Source organism: Scyliorhinus torazame, chromosome 14 (assembly GCF_047496885.1).
Source record: "Scyliorhinus torazame isolate Kashiwa2021f chromosome 14, sScyTor2.1, whole genome shotgun sequence".
Classification (NCBI taxonomy): Eukaryota; Metazoa; Chordata; class Chondrichthyes; order Carcharhiniformes; family Scyliorhinidae; genus Scyliorhinus; species Scyliorhinus torazame.
This window is the reverse complement of record NC_092720.1, coordinates 8,019,055-8,034,698: the sequence shown is the minus strand read 5'-3', so window position 1 is coordinate 8,034,698 and position 15,644 is coordinate 8,019,055.

The window sequence follows — 15,644 nt, the reverse complement described above, 5'->3', positions numbered from 1 at the left end:
ACCATGAGGCTAACCACTGTGCCACCATTCCGCTCCCCTTCTTTGCAACCTTATCTACAGCGCCAGGGTCCCAGATTCGATTCCCCGCTGGGTCACTGTCTGTGCAGAGTCTGCACATTCTCCCCATGCCTGCGTGGGTTTCCTCCGGGTGTTGCAGTTTCCTCCCACAGTCCAAAGACGTACAGGTTAGGTGGATGGCCATGCTAAATTGGCCTTAGTGTGCAAAAACATTAGGAAGGGTTATTGGGTTAAGGAGGGAAGCCAGTGCTTAAGTGGGTTGATGCAGACTCGATGGCCCGAATGGCCTCCTTCTGCACTGTATGTTCTATGTACTTACATTGCTACATTTTGGAACCTGAGCACTTGCACACCAACAGTCTCACTCGATCTACTTCTTCTAATATATTTCCATTTATTGTGCATTCCCTTTTCCTGCGTAACCTCCGTAAATGCATTACCACACAGTTCGCTAAGTGAAAAAAAAGAAAATTGCTTATTGTCACGAGTGGGCTTCAATGAAGTTACTCTGAAAAGCCCCTCGTCACCACATTCCGGCGCCTATTCGGGGAGGCTGGTACGGGAATTGAACCGTGCTGCTGGCCAGCCTTGGTCTGCTTTAAAAGCCAGCGATTTAGCCCAGTGTGCTAAACCAGCCCCTTAGTTGAACTGCAACTGCCACTTCCCTTTTTTCAAATAAATTTAGAGTACCCTATTCATTTTTTCCAATTAAGGGGTAATTTAGTGTGGCCAATCCACCTACTCTGCACATCTGGGGGAGAAACCCACGCAAACACGGGGAGAATGTGCAAACTGCACACAGACAGTAACTCAAAGCCGGGATAGAACCTGGGACCTCGGCGCCGTCAGGCAGCAATGCCAACCAGTCTGCCACCGTGCTGCCCATTTGCCACTTCCCTGCTCACTCCACCAACTGATTTAAGCGATTCTCTACACTCTGAACAACACGACTAATTTTTTTGTCGTCTGCAAATTTCCTAATCGTATCCCGATGTTCAAGTTCCAATTATTAATATATAAAAGAAACAACAGGTGTCCCAACACCGAGTGCAACACCACTTGAAAGCACTTTCCATTCGTAAGGGCTGCCATCGACCATTACACTTTGCTTCCTGTTCCTAAATAAACTTTGTGACTAACATCAGCATTCTTTTTCTGTTTAACCTCCCCCTGTATTTTTCTAGAGAATATTGGGGTCTAGATTTAGCAGTAAAATTCTTATTTATGGAGGGGGAATGCCTGTTTTGAACTCTAAGGACCTCACTTATTAGTGCTTCCCACTGGTTTACAACTGAATTATCTTTTAGCAACCTTGACCAGTCCATGTGAGCCAAATCACTTCCCAGTTTTATAAAATGTGCCGTGCCCCATTTAAAATGCTTACTAATGTACGTATACCTGCAGTTTGATTGAGATCAATGTTCCGGGTAAGTAAACTTCCACATTCATCCAATCTTTTGCTGAAAACAAATCACTTCCATTGGAAATCAGTCTCTGCAGTGTCGCCTGTATCATAATGCTTCTAACCTTTCAGCGACTAGAATTGGAGACGGAATTCCAGAGTTATTCCACCAACACTCTATGTAACTTCATCATTATTCCCACTTACATGTTTCACTTTTTAAATCATGAACATAAGAATATAAGAATTAGGAGCAGGGATAGGCCATCTGGCCCCTCGAGCCTGCCCCGTCATTGAATTAAACATTGCTGATCTTTTTGTGGACTCAGCTTAACTTACCTGCCCGCTCACCATAACCCTTAATTCCTTTACTGCTCAAAATCTACCTATTTTTGCCTTTAAAACATTCAACCAGGAAGCCTCAACTGGACCGCTGGACATGGAATTCCACCGATTCACCATCCTTTGGGTGAAGGAATTTCTCCTCAACTAAGCCCTGAATCTGCTCCTCCTTATTTTCAGTCTATGCCCTCTCGTTATGGTTTCACCCACCATTGAAAACAATCTCCCTGCTTCTATATTATCTATGATGTGGAGATGCCGGCGTTGGACTGGGGTGAGCACAGTAAGAAGTTTTACAAAACCAGGTTAAAGTCCAACAGGTTTGTTTCGATGTCACTAGCTTTCGGAGCACTGCTCCTTCCTCAGGTGAGGCAGGAGCAGCGCTCCGAAAGCTAGTGACATCGAAACAAACCTGTTGGACTTTAACCTGGTGTTGTAAAACTTCTTACTGTTCTCTATTATCTATTCACTTCATAATTTTAGATGTTTTAGTGAGATCCCCCCTCATTCTTCTGAATTCCAATGAGCAGAGTCCAAGTCTACACAATCACTCCTCATTCACCACCCTCTCAACTCCAAATCAACCTAGTGAATTTCCTCTGCACCCCTCCAGTGTCAGTACACCATTTTGCAAATAAGGAGACCGAAACTGTACACAATCCGCGTGCTGTGGCCGATACAACTGCAACATAACCTCCCTGTTTTTGAACTCCCATCTCTCTAACAATAACCTAGAACATTCCATTTGCCTTCTTAATTACCTGCTGCACCTGCAAACCAACATTTTGCGATTCATGCACAAGGACATCCAGGTCCCTCTGCACAGCAGAATGCTGCAATTTCTAATTTAAATAATAGTCCACTTTGCTATAATTCCTACCAAAATGGATGACCTCATATTCTACAACATTGTCACCCATCTGTCAGGCGCTTGCCCACTCACTTAAACTATCTATATCCCTCTGCAGACGTTCAGTGTCTTCTGCACACTTTACCATTCATCTTTGTGTTATGTGCGAACATTGACACATTACACTTGATCCACAACTCCAAATCATCAATGTAAATTGCAAACAATTGTGAGCCCAAGACTGAGGCACACCAGTAGCCACTGATCGCCAACCAGAAGAACACCCATTTATCCCCACTCTTTGCTTTCTGTTAGTTAACCAATACTCTATTCATGCTAGTACATTACCCGTGAGGTCGTGCACCTTTATCTTATGCAGCAGCCTTTTGTGCGGAACCTTATCAAATGTCTTCTGGAAATCCAGATACACCACATCGACTGGTTTCTCATTGTCCACGTCGCTTGTGATGTCCTCAAAGAATTCCAGTATACATGACCTCTTTCCATGAACCCGTGCTGCATCTGCCCAATGGGAAAAGTTCCATCCAGATGTCTCGCTATTTCTTCCTTGATGGTAGATTCAAGCTTTTCCCCACTTCGGAGGTTTAAGCTAAATGGCCTATAATTGCCTTCTCTTTGTCTACCTCTTTTTTTAAACAGTGGAGTCACATTTGCTGTTATCCAACCTGCCAGAGCCGCCCCAGAGTCAGAGAATTTTGGTAAATTGCCACAAGCACATTTCCTATTTCCCCCGCCATCTCTTTTAGAATCCTGGGATGCATTTAATTCAGGCCAGGAGACTTTTCCAACTAATAATAATCCTTCCTACGTCCTCACCTTCCATAGCCTCTTTGCTATCAATTATTGGCATGTTATTTGAGTCATCCACTGTGAAGACTGACTCAAAATACATGTTCAATGTGTCGGCCATTTCTTCATTTCCCATTAGTAAATAATCCTCGAAAGGACCAATTTGACCTTTGCCACTCGTTTTAATTTTATATAGTTGTAGTAACGTTTGCTGTATGTTTTTATATTCTGAGCTAGTTTACTCTCATAATTTATCTTACATTTCTTTTAAACATATTTTGTGGCTTTCTATTGATCGTCAAAGATTTCCCAATCCTCTAGTTTCCGACTAATCTTTGTCACTTTCCATGCAATTTCTTTTAATATGATACCCTTGTTTAGTTCCTGAGATATCAATGGCTGATTATCCCTTTTCCTACATCCCTTCCTTTCACTGGTATTTACGTTTGCTGAGCACTGTGAAAAATTACTTTGAAAGTCCTCCCCTGTCCCACCATAAAGTCTTTGCTCCCAGTCTACGTTAACCAATTCCTCCCTCATTCCAAGTTGCCAAGTGTGAGGCTATCCATTTTGGGAGGAATAACAGCAGGATGGATAATTATTTAAATGGTAAGATGTTAAAACATGCTGCTGTGCAGAGGGACCTGGGTGTGCTGGTGCACGAGTCGCAAAAAGTTGGTGTGCAGGTGCAACAGGTGATTAAGAAGGCTAATCGAGTTTTGTCTTTCATTGCTAGAGGGATGGAGTTCAAGACTAGGGAGGTTATGCTGCAATTGTATAAGGTGTTGGTGAGGCCACATCTGGAGTATTGTGTTCAGTTTTGGTCTCCTTTCCTGAGAAAGGACATATAGGCACTGGAGGGAGTGCAGAGGAGATTCACTAGGTTGATCCCAGAGTTGAGGAGATTAGATTATGACGAGAGGTTGAGTAGACTGGGACTGTACTCATTGGAGTTTAGAAGGATGCGGGGGGGGATCTTATTGAGACATATAAAATTATGAAGGGAATAGATAGGATAGATGCGGGCAGGTTGTTTCCACTGGTCGGGGAAAGCAGAACTAGGGGGCATAGCCTCAAAATAAGAGGAAGTAGATTTAGGACCGAGTTTAAGAGGAACGTCTTCACCCAAAGGGTTGTGAATCTCTGGAATTCCTTGCCCAGTGAAGCAGTTGAGGCTCCTTCTTTAAACGTTTTTAAGAAAAATATAGTTACCTTTCTAAAGAATAAAGGGATTCGGGGATATGGTGTTCGGGCCGGAAAGTGGAGCTGAGTCCACAAAGATCAGCCATGATCTCATTGAATGGCGGAGCAGGCTCGAGGGGCCAGATGGCCTACTCCTGTTCCTAGTTCTTATGTTCTTATTATAGTTTGCTTTGTTTAAGCACAAGGTAATGGATTTTACCTTCTCACTCTCCATCTGTATTTTAAATTCAACCATACTATGATTGCTCCTTCCGAGGAGATCCGTATCTATGAGATTATAAATTATTCCTGTCTCATTACACAGGACCAGATCTAGGATAGCTTATTCCCTCGTCGGTTCCATTACTCTGTTCGAGGAAATGATTACTCATGCATTCTATGAACCCCTCCTCAAGGACGACCTACTTTGACCAATCAACATGTAGATTAAAGCATCTCATGATAATTAAAGTACCAATATTACATGTATTATTTATTTCTTTGTTTATTGCCCGTTCCACCATGCTGTTATTATTTGCTGGCCTATAGATGGTGCCAATCAGTGACCTTTTCTCCTTACTATTTCTAATTTCCATCCAATTGGATGCAACCTTTATCTCCATATAACCTATCACATCCCCAACGTTCTCACATCATCCTTAACCATGAGAGCTACACTACCTCCCTTAACGTCCTGTCTGTCCTTTTGAATAGTCTGATACCCCTGAGTATGTAACTCCCTGTCGTGACCACCCGTTGTGAAGAGGTTCGGAATTGTGTTTTGGTATCAACTCGGTATTAGTTAGTCATACTCAGCAGGATTCGCAATTTCAGAAACTAAGTGTTGATGCCGGGACTGAATCTATGGACTTCAAGTCAGCAAATTTGGTTCCCAAAGCAATTTATCAAACATTGATGGGCTAGCATTGGTGTCATGTGGAACAGGCACCACATGGAACATGATTGATTCCAATGGAAAATGGTGCTCATTTTGCCAGAGACGGGATTGACACTCAAGAGGCTGACAAGCTGCAGCTGCCTAGAATCACTCCACTCCCCTCACACACACACACACACTCATCCCAAGATGGCTACAAGAGGAGTGACAACCTGATTCACTGATGCTGAACTGGAGACCCTCTTGGGCACAGTGGAGGAGAAATGGGCCACGGCGTACCCTGCTGTGGGAAGGAAGTTGCCATATGCTTGAGTACATTGAGACTGGGCGCAGGTGGGAGAGGCAACGAATGTCATGGGCAACACCACCAGAACCAGCCAGCAGTGCCTTCAAAAACCTATATGACAACATTAGGGCGGCCAGGATGAGTAGGCAGCACTGTGTCCCTGATCGGTGGGACTGGAGAAAGGGCAGTCAACGAGGTGGAGATCGGTATCGGGTGAGCAAGGGAGAACCTCCTGAATTGCGGTCCCCTTGGCACGTGAGTTGTCACCCGGAGCACCCCCCCCAGCAACCGCCCCCCCCCCCCCCCCACCACTACCCGCACAACCTTCCTCGCTCCACCGCTCCACAACCGCGCGTTGCCACCTGCAGCACCACGCCCTCCACTACCACCCCACCACCACACCCACCCCTTCCACCAGCAGCACGCCAACAAACTTCATCCACCACCACCAGCAGCACCCCCACATCTCTCCTCCACCACCACTCCCACCAGCACCACCTGTACTCCACCAACAGCACGCCCAGACCCTCCTCCAACACCACCAGCCCTCAACAACCCCGCATCCATTACCCACCACCCGCCACCCCAACCCACAGTCCAAGCAATATCTTGTGTCTTGCCGGAGCTTGTGGCAATCAGGTGAGCCCTTCCTGTTCCCCAGCCTCAACCCCAACCATAACCCCAGGTGGAGAGCAGTGGGGAAAAGGAAACAGACAGCGATGAGAGCCCTTGACGAGCAGCCTGAGACGGAACACCAGTCCAAGGATGTCACTGACTCTTTGTCCCAGCTGTATCTAACACCCTCCACCAAAGGCAGCCATGGACCAGGGCCACTTGGACATTGCAATGGCGCCCCAGAGCGTGGTCCAGATAGCAGGCCATGGCGGAGGGCATCAGTGATATTGTCATCTCGCTGGCCTACATCGCACGGACCCACAAAGAGTCGCAGCGTGATGTGGCGCTGTCCCAGCGGGAGGTGGTTCACTCTCTGTGCTGCATGGCTGCCTCGGTGCTCTGTAAGAAGGGTGTGAGGGATTGGCGAGTCTGGGCTGGTTGCAGAGAGGACGCTGAGGGTTGAGGGGGATGGGTGGACTTTGGGGGTGGCCTTGGGATCCCAGTTCAGCCAGTGATCACTGCTCCATTGTCCCAACCCCATCCATTTCCACCCCATCTCCACCCAACGTTACCCACCCATATTGTCCCCACGTCTGCCAGTCCAAGCATTCGGTGGCACAGCCTGAGGTAGCGGCGAGCTCACATGCAGCGTTCACACAGCTGGACGGTGGAAAGTGTTATGGTGTTCAGAAGTCAGACGTTGACAAATGGCCCAGAAGTTGGGCATCATAGCTTATCCCAGAGTGGGTCGTCACTACCCTCCTTCCCAAGGACCAGACCCGCTCTTACTCCTAACCCAGGGCCCGTACCCCGCAGTATGGCAGGTAGGAATCTTGGAGGGAGTTGCATGGCGCAGGGAGGGTGTTCATGGGAGGGACTAGCCGGCCGGGTGGGGCTGTAGGGGTGGGGTGGGATGCCCGAGCCGCAGGCCAGGCCCCGCATTGGATGAAACTGGAGGCCAGTTGTGGATTCCGTGCACGCTGGGCCAGGCTCACAGGTTGCGCGGCCTCCTGTGCCTTGCACATCTTCGACCGCCCCCACATCCTCCTCATCAGACGAGGCGTACATCCTCCTCTTCTAGATAATCGCCACTCTGCTGCATGATGTGGTGGAGGAAGCAGCAGGCCAGCACGTTGTGGGAGACACTAGTAATGCTATAATGGTGGGACCCTCCAGAGCGGTCCAAGCACCTGATGTGCTCCTGGTTGCTGCATGGGTATCGTTGTAACGGGTCTCCCATCGTTCTGTGGCCTCTGACTAGGCATCATCAGCCATGACTGCAGTGGGCAACGCCTGTCGCCGAGAAGCCAACCTCTGAGCTGGGGATACGGCTCGAAGATGTCAGGACCCGCTTGTGCCAGGATGAAAGAGTCTTGCATGCTGTTACGATATGGGGCGCAGACATGCATGACGCGCATCTCATGGTCACATAGCAGCTGCAAATTCATCAAGTAGAGCTCCTTTTAGTTTGTGTAGTCCGGCCTGTCATCGACAGGTGCTCGGAGGACGACATGCATCGCGCCGATCACCTCCGGCACGTGGAGCATCTTGGCGGAGATGGCGAACCCCAATGCACTTGCATCCTGGTGAGCGCGATCCTTTTTGCGTGTGAAATACTGTGCTAACGGAGAACATAGGGCTTCCATAACGACGAAGATGCATCTGTGCTCTGAGCTCTGTAAGATTCTAGACAGATCCACATTGATCACCTGGAAGGACCACGTGGTGTAAATGTTCAGGGCGATGGTTACCTTGATGGCCACTAGTGGGGGGGTCCTCCCCAATACGCCCATAGTGCCAGGAGCGCCATGATCTGGCAAATATGTCGCACCTTTCCTCAGCTCTGCTGGAGTTTTCGACGGCATGCTGGGTTCGGCAGCTCCTTAGCACTGCATTCATTAGTCAGGACGGAAAATGTATGGGAAGAGATACTCAGGGGGCGGCTTGTTAACCAAGATCCTTTTGAAGGTCTACCGTGCCTATTTAATAAGAAGTCTTACAACACCAGGTTAAAGTCCAACAGGTTTGTTTCAAACACTAGCTTTCGGAGCACTGCTCCTTCCTCAGGTGAATGAAGAGGTATGTTCCAGAAACATATATATAGACAAATTCAAAGATGCAAGACAATGCTTAGAATGCGAGCATTTGCAGTTAATTAAGTCTTTACAGATCCAGAGATAGGGGTAACGCCAGGTTAAAGAGGTGTGAATTGTCTCAAGCCAGGACAGTTGGTAGGATTTCGCAGGCCAGATGGTGGGTGATGAATGAAATGTGACATGAATCCCAGGTCCCGGTTGAGGCCGCACTCATGTGTGCGAAACTTGGCTTTTAATTTCTGCTCGGCGATTCTGCGTTGTCGCGAGTCCTGAAGGCCGCCTTGGAGAACGCTTACCCGAAGATCAGGGGCTGAATGCCCTTGACTGCTGAAGTGTTCCCCGACTGGAAGGGAACATTCCTGCCTGGTGATTGTCGCGCGATGTCCATTCATTTGTTGTCGCAGCCTCTGCATGGTCTCGCCAATGTACCATGCACACATGAGTACGGCCTCAACCGGGACCTGGGATTCATGTCACTTTACATTCATCCCCCACCATCTGGCCTGGGCTTGCGAAATCCTGCCAACTGTCCTGGCTTGAGAAAATTCACACCTCTTTAACCTGGGGCTACCCCTATCTCTGGATCTGTAAACATTTAATTACCTGCTAATGCTCGCATTCTAAGCATTGTCTTGCATCTTTCAATTTCTCTATACATATGTTTCTGGGACATACCTCTTCATTCACCTGAGGAAGGAGCAGTGCTCCGAAAGCTAGTGTTTGAAACAAACCTGTTGGACTTTAACCTGGTGCTGTAAAACTTCTTACAGTGCTCACCCCAGTCCAATGCCGGCATCTCCACATCATATCATAGAATTTACAGTGCTGAAGGAGGCCATTCAGCCCATCAAGTCTGCACAGGCTCTTGGAAAGAGCACCCTACCCAAACTCACACCTCCACCCTATCCCCATTACCCAGTAACCCCACCCAACAATAAGGGCAATTTTGGACACTAAGGACAATTTAGCGCGGCCAATCCACCTAACCTGCACATCTTTGGACTGTGGGAGGAAACCGGAGCACCCGGAGGAAACCCACGCCCACACGGGGAGAACGTGCAGACTCCGCACAGACAGTGACCCTAGCCGGGAATCGAACCTGGGACCCTGGAGATGTGAAGCACTTGTGCTAACCACAATGTTGCCGTGCTGCCCTAAATAATCACTCATTGTCACAAGTATGCTTCAATGAAGTTACTGTGAAAAGCCCCTAGTCACCACGTTCCGGCACCTGTTCGGGGAGGCCGGTACGGGAATTGAACCCGCGCTGCTGGCTGTGTTCTCATTACAAACCTGCTCTTTAGCCCACTGTGCTAAACCAGCCACCCAATCGTGCCTCTTCAAGGTTGCAAAAATGGACAGCAAGGGAAGTGAAGTAATTGGCAAATCAATTCGATTTGAGAGATAACAGGAAGTTGGATGGTGGATCCTGCAGTGGTTCCACACCCACAGATGTTCACAAAAAACAAAATGTTCACAGAGTCAATAAGGCACCATACTCTGATTCTGGAAGTAGAACATTAAAATTGAAATCTGGAAAGCACGAATCATGGCAGTCCATATGAATAATTGGGGATGCATGGAGTGATTACGAAACCTCTGATGAGGGGGTAAATTGTCACACAAGGAACAGTGCTTTTCAAGTCAACCAATCCTGAGAGGAATGAACCCTCAGCTGCATTTGTTGCTAATGGCAGCCATGTGAAGGACAAGGGAGATTGTAAAGCTGCAGGGGTTGAAAAGAGTCGATTACTTAAATTGAACCCAATATCTCGATGAGAAGTAACCTTCCTACTCGCAGAGAAGCAAATGGAGTGATTTAACGACAGCAATCTCTCCCTCAATGACTGTTAAGCTAAATATGAATATACCAGAGTTGGACTGGGATGGACACAGTAAGAAGTTTTACATCACCAGGTTAAAGTCCAACAGTTTTTTTGGTATTGCTAGCTCTTGCAGCATAGCTCCTTCATCAGGTGCGTGAAGAGGTGGGTTACACAAACACATATATAGACAAAGTAAATTATGCAAGATGATACTTTGAATGTGAGTCTTTGCAGGTAATTAAGTCTTTACAGGTACAGATGGTGCGACAGAGAGGGATAGTCACAGGTTAAAGAGAGGTGAATTGCCTCAATCCAGGACAGTTGGTAAGATTTCGCAAGCCAAGGTCAGATGGTGGGGGGTCAATATGGTGGGATATGAATCCAAGGTCCTGGTTGAGGTCATACTCATGAGTGCAGAACTTGACAGTCAGTTTTGGCTGATTAACGGACGCCAGCCGTACGATGTTGGCCTGGGTGGCATTCATGGTCGGCAACCAACACCTGCTCCTGCATGCGGTTGGACTCCTCCACTGCCAGCTGAAGGTACTGGATATTCACCTAGAACCCCTCATATAGACCCTGGCTCTACGACTGGATGTCCACTATGGATGCGACTGTACATTCCAGAAGCCAAAATCCCATCTGGACGGCAGGTAGTCCCTGGAATGGCCGCCTTCCGCCCGTCTGCTCGCTCGGGAGTTCTGACCTTGTTGCTCTTTTTAGCCTTAGTCTATTGGCTCTGATTACGTCACCTTTGCTCACGAGTCGCCAGGTATCTTTACGATACCACCACGTGGTTCAAGTTCAGGTTATGATTAATAATACAGCACACCGCTTAGTAAGGATTAAAACGGTCATTTATTATATACAACAAGCAATATTAATACCCTAATACTACTTTCTATATAATAAACCTATCACTACTGGCCAATACTTAACTTAGGAAAAGCCCACCAGGTCAGGGAAACAAATAGCTTGTCCAATCAGATCTGGCCCGCGGGATTCAAAAGGCTGCTACAGGTCGGTGGCTAGGTGTCTCTACCGGATAGCGATCGCTGGATTCAAACTTACAGTTGCCGGTTGCTGGTCTTGCGAAGTTCTCGAGCAGGCGAAGATGAGAGAGAGAGAGATCTGAACTTGGCCCCTCACTTTTATAGGGCCCAGGGGCTTCCCGCCTCCCGGGGCGGCCCTTGACCCTGAGTCCCAAGTGATTGGATTTGTCCCCAATCCCTGGGGTCGATGTGTCCAATGGTGAGGCGATTCCTCGATCGGGGGGTGGTCATTCACCTGTCTTTGTTTCGGCCACTGAAGGCGCCGACAGGTCTGGCCCGGTATTCAATTGCTAATATGTTGCAATTGTTCCCGGGGATAGCCGATTTAACTGCAGATGTCTGGATAGATGGGCTGCAAACAGTCCTGAATGTAACTGCAAATACCTGGGTTGATGGGCTGTTGATAGCCCTGAGTATCGATCTGGGCTAACTTCCCCAGAGCCGAATATGCAATACTGTCTGCAGCTGCCTGCTTGTGTCTTGTTAGCTACTTTTCCCAGCAGTCTTTCGGGTTAGCCATTTCAAACTGGGTTTTGGCCAGATTAATCGGAACGCAGCCATTTTACGTGGCTACATTCCTGCCTTGTGATCCTAACGCGAAGCGTGAAGGATCACATAAATTTTGTCCTCTCCTTACTTGAGAAAGGACGTACTGGCACTGGAGGGTGTGCAGAGGAGATTCACTAGGTTAATCCCAGACCTGAAGGGGTTGGATTACGAGGAGAGGTTGAGTAGACTGGGACTGTATTCGTTGGAATTTAGAAGGATGAGGGGGGATCTTATAGAAACACATAAGATTATGAAGGGAATAGATAGGATAGATGCGGGCAGGTTGTTTCCACTGGCGGGTAAAAGCAGAACTAGGGGGCATAGCCTCAAAATAAGGGGAAGTAGATTTAGGACTGAGTTTAGGAGGAACTTCTTCACCCAAAGGGTTGTGAATCTATGGAATTCCTTGCCCAGTGAAGCAGTAGAGGCTCCTTCATTAAATGTTTTTAAGATAAAGATAGATAGTTTTTTGAAGAATAAAGGGATTAAGGGTTATGGTGTTCGGGCCGGAAAGTGGAGCTGAGTCCACAAAAGATCAGCCATGATCTCATTGAATGGTGGAGCAGGCTCGAGGGGCCAGATGGCCTACTCCTGCTCCTAGTTCTTATGTTCTTATGTTCCCTGACCGGGGGGGGGGCACCTCCTACATGGCCACTACTCTGACCCTAGCTATGCACAAAAATTTACCTAAACAATTCTTGAGGGCGCTATGTCAGGCAGGGGCATGTATCTATAAAAAATAAACTGGGAACCTCTAATTTTACCTAAACAATTCTTCAAGCATTATACAATCTTATCTCTCTAAACATACAATAACAATCACAACATTTAATATACTCTTTCCTGGCTTGGCAGTCAAGGTCAGGATCATACATTTCCATACATTTTCTTCTTATTTACAGGAAAAACCGCCGGTGCATGTTTTATTATTCATATGTCGCGAGGGTCTGGTGTCTGGTCGTAGCCGAATATCGGGGATCGGATCCGATAGACCGGGGTTCGAGCGCGGTACGCTCTCCTTTTCCACTTGCGGAGATGCATGGTCTGTATTGCACAACTGAGTATAGCCAATGCCAACAGTGCCTCAATGATGTACGATAGGGAGTACCAAGTTATGAACTTGGCACACCAGGATAATGCAGCGTGGTTGGTGACTGGGCCCTCGGTACTACTGGGCCGTGAAGTGTTAACAGTAAAGGGGTTTGGAGTGATGGGGTCCGCGTTGCCGCGCAACCAAAAGTCCAGAACAAACATGTTGAGCACGAAGAAAGGAGTCCTCATGGCTGTCTTCTTTCTTTCCTTTTCCTGTGTTCGCTGGTTTTCTCCGGACTTGGAGCTTCTGGAGTTCTGTAAGACAAGCGTGTGTAAATACTTTGGTTTAATATCTGGTGTGTTAGTGTATCTGTCCTTCTTGGGGGCCAATTAAACCCTTATAATTGGTCACAGCATGTGACTCTCCCCTTATTTTTTTTTTTCAAAACAAATGTTTGGACACGGCACACTTCCCAATGGTGGACCCGTGCTAGGTTTATCATCCAAATGTTCCAGGATGTAAATAGCATGTGGCAGCAACCCAAAGGTTGCCTAAATAAAGTAAACTGTTTTTGAAAGAAAAGGTTGAATGAGGTGCGTGTGGGCCGCGACGGGTAAGACTTGGATGGAGTCCCCGAGTAGGACGGCTACCAATACCGTATCTTCCCTACCCGAGCGTTTTTGACCAACGGGGGGGTCCCCAGGCAGGGCGGGTCTCACGCCGTTTCTCCACTGCCTGAGCGACCAAAGAACGGACAAAAATGTAGTCATCATGGTGGGGTTACTGTTCTGATTCTACCATCAAATCAGAAGAGTAGCTACGATCGGGCATCTGGTCTGGTGACCACGTATCTGTGGACAAGTTGGTACCGCTGAACAAGCGTCTGGCTTGTCCAATTGGAAAAGAGCTACAAAGTTCAGGTGAATGGGTGTGGGGCGGTGAGAAAATTCTCCTGTAGGACGAACAACATTTAACAAACAGACAGACAACATAAAACATTCTGCAGGTTCCATCAGGAAGGACAACACTTTTCACCAAGTGTTTCCTTTAAGTCATCATGTGGACACCTCAGTTCTCGGTCGCTATGGGCTCTGCCTTTTTCTTATTGAGAGTGCCTGTCGGTTGGGCACTCTGTGTTTTTTTAGGGCCATTGCATTCTTTAGCAAAATGTCCCAACTGTCCGCAATTGTAGCACTCTTGCGGTTTGGCTGGGGGGCTGTTCTTTCCCTCGTTTACCAAGGCGGGGTTGTGGAGAGTGGTTCTTACTGCCTGCACGTCTGCGGCGGCTTGGTTTTCCTCGGGGGTTCTAGTTGCTGATTTGCCGTGAGCCACTTGTTCCCAAACGCGGGACAATCTTTTGACCACCCACTTCTCATTATGAGCCTCCTCTGAGGGGTCATAATTGCTACAGGCATTCTATCCTGCTTCCGTATATGGAAGATAAGGGTGCGGGTCCACTTGGCCATATTGTCTGGGGACAAATGGGCACGATCTACGTTGCCGAAAACGGCTTCAAAATGAATCCACAAGCGTCCTGCGAACGCTGTGGGGTGTTCAGACTTTTTCTGTCTGCATTTATTCAGACCGTCTATGGGGTCGCCCCGGTTGTACCCGATCGCATCCAGGATCGCGGTATGCATTTCTGCAAGGGTGCCTCCTCCTACATTCTGTGGGTCGGGATGGGCTGCTGCGACCGATGGGTCTAAGCTGAGGACCGTGAGCTTTACCTGCTCTTTCTCATCCAGGCCGTACATGGTCGCCTGGTGTTTGACGGTGGCAAAGAAATGGTGTGGGTCTGAAGCGGGGAGGAACGGTGTGATTTTGGCACACGCGTCCCATAATTGGGTCACTGTGAGGGGGGTGGAATATAAGACCTCCGCCTCGTCTGCTGTGGCGGTGCGGTGGGTTGTTACAGGGTTCATGGGAGCCTGTATTATCTGTTGTGTGGGGGGTGGGGGTGCTTTCCTCCTTTGGGGTTTTCCCTGCGCACATGCTCCCTGAACATATCTCCGCGCTGTCTCTTGCAATTCTTCCCAATCAGGGCCGTCTTCCTGGTCTAAACTTTCCCCAAAGGTTTCTTAAAATCCCTTTTGGACAGAAAGCAGTGCTTTCAAGTCTGCAATCTGCTTTCGGCACTTTGCATGGTCCAAAGTACTCTGCCTTTGTTCCGTGGTTGTGGCGTGGAGCGCTCTCAAGGCTGCCTTGAGATCACTGCATTGTTTCTGGAGCGTCTCTAACTGGTTTTCTCTTTCTTTCTTTACCAGGACTGCACGCTGCAGGTCCTGATAAGCCTTTTCATATTGTGACTGGAAACTACTCAAGTGCGCCAGACAAGATTGGTGACCCCGTTTGGCGTCAGCCACCTTTTCGTCCTTTGCTGCTAATTTCCCTTTTAACTCCAGGTTCTCTTTCTCAATTTCGCATACATCGATTTTACTCATCCGATGTATGCCTTCTATTTCCTTGCGGAGCGTCCTGACGACCTCCTCTGTGCCTCGCAATTGTGCCAGACAGGACACAATTGCCATCGGCTTGCGCGCTTTTGCTAAACTCTTTTTGTGGATCTCACTCAGGTTCTCCCACCAAGTATGCCCTATACTTCCAGGACCTGAGTCGTCGTTATTGCAGAAATCCTTCCACATGGGCCATCCTTTGCCCTGCAGAATTTTGCGGATTACCACTTCC